This window comes from Physeter macrocephalus, chromosome 14, assembly GCF_002837175.3.
Source record: "Physeter macrocephalus isolate SW-GA chromosome 14, ASM283717v5, whole genome shotgun sequence".
NCBI lineage: Eukaryota > Metazoa > Chordata > Mammalia > Artiodactyla > Physeteridae > Physeter > Physeter macrocephalus.
In genome coordinates, this window is record NC_041227.1 from 62,387,280 (window position 1) to 62,388,555 (window position 1,276).

Genomic DNA, 1,276 nt, shown 5'->3' on the forward strand with positions numbered 1-1,276 from the left:
TTTCTCCCATTCTGAGGGTTGTCTTTTCGTCTTGTTTATGGTTTCCTTTGCTGTGCAAAAGCTTTTAAGTTTCATGAGGTCTCATTTGTTTATTTTTGTTTTTATTTCCATTACTCTAGGAGTTGGATCAAAAAACGTCTTGCTGTGATTTATGTCAAAGAGTGTTCTTCCTATGTTTTCCTCTAAGAGTTTTATAGTGTCTGGTCTTACATTTAGGTCTCGAATCTCTTTTGAGTTTATTTTTGTGTATGGTGTTAGGGAGTGTTCTAATTTCATTCTTTTACATGTAGCTGTCCAGTTTTCCCACCACGACTTATTGAAGAGACTGTCTTTTCTCCATTGTATATCCTTGCCTCCTTTGTCATAGATTAGTTGACCATAGGTGTGTGGGTTTATCTCTGGGCTTTCTATCCTGTTCCATTGATCTATTTTTGTCAGGACCATATTGTCTTGATTGCTGTAGCTTTGTGTAGTAGTCTGAAGTCAGGGAGTCGGATTCCTCCAGCTCCGTTTTTTCCCCTCAAGATCGCCTTTGCTATTCAGGGTCTTTTGTGTCTCCATTCAAATTTAAAATTTTTTGTTTTAGTTCTGTAAAAAATGCCATTGGTAATTTGATAGAGATTGCATTCAATCTGTAGATTGCTTTGGGTAGTATAGTCATTTTCACAGTATTGATTCTTCCAATCCAAAAACCTGGTACATCTCTCCATCTGTTTGTGTTATCTTTGATTTCTTTCATCAGTGTCTTATAGTTTTCTGAGTATTCGTAGTTTTTTTATTTAGGTAGGTAAAATGGTGAATGGGAGTGTTTCCTTAATTTCTCTTTCAGATTTTTCATCATTAGTGTAAAGGACTGCAAGAGGTTTCTGTGCATTAATTTTGTATCCTGCAACTTTACTAAATTCATTCATTAGCTTTAGCAGTTTTCTGGTGACATCTTTAGGTTTCTGTATGTATAGTATCATGTCATCTGCAAAAAGTGACAGTTGTACTTCTTCTTTACCAATTTGTATTCCTTTTATTTCTTTTTCTTCTCTGATTGCCATGGCTAGGACTTCCAAAACTGTTGAAAAATAGTGGTGAGAGTGGACATCCTTGTCTTGTTCCCGACCTTAGAGGAAATGCTTTCAGTTTTTCACCATTGAGAATGATGTTTGCTGTGGGTTTGTCGTATATGGCCTTTATTATGTTGAGGTAGGTTCCCTCTGTGCCCACTTTCTAGAGAGTTTTTATCATAAATGGGTGTTGAATTTTGTCAAAAGCTTTTTCTGCATCT

At 36.0% G+C, this 1,276-nt stretch overlaps 1 protein-coding gene across 1 annotated transcript in view; it reads left to right on the plus strand.

Moving 5' to 3' along the window:
• Window positions 1-1,276, plus strand: part of UQCRC2 (ubiquinol-cytochrome c reductase core protein 2) — a 31,070-nt gene that overhangs the window by 8,259 nt on the left and 21,535 nt on the right. The gene's annotated exons all lie outside the window — the stretch shown is intronic.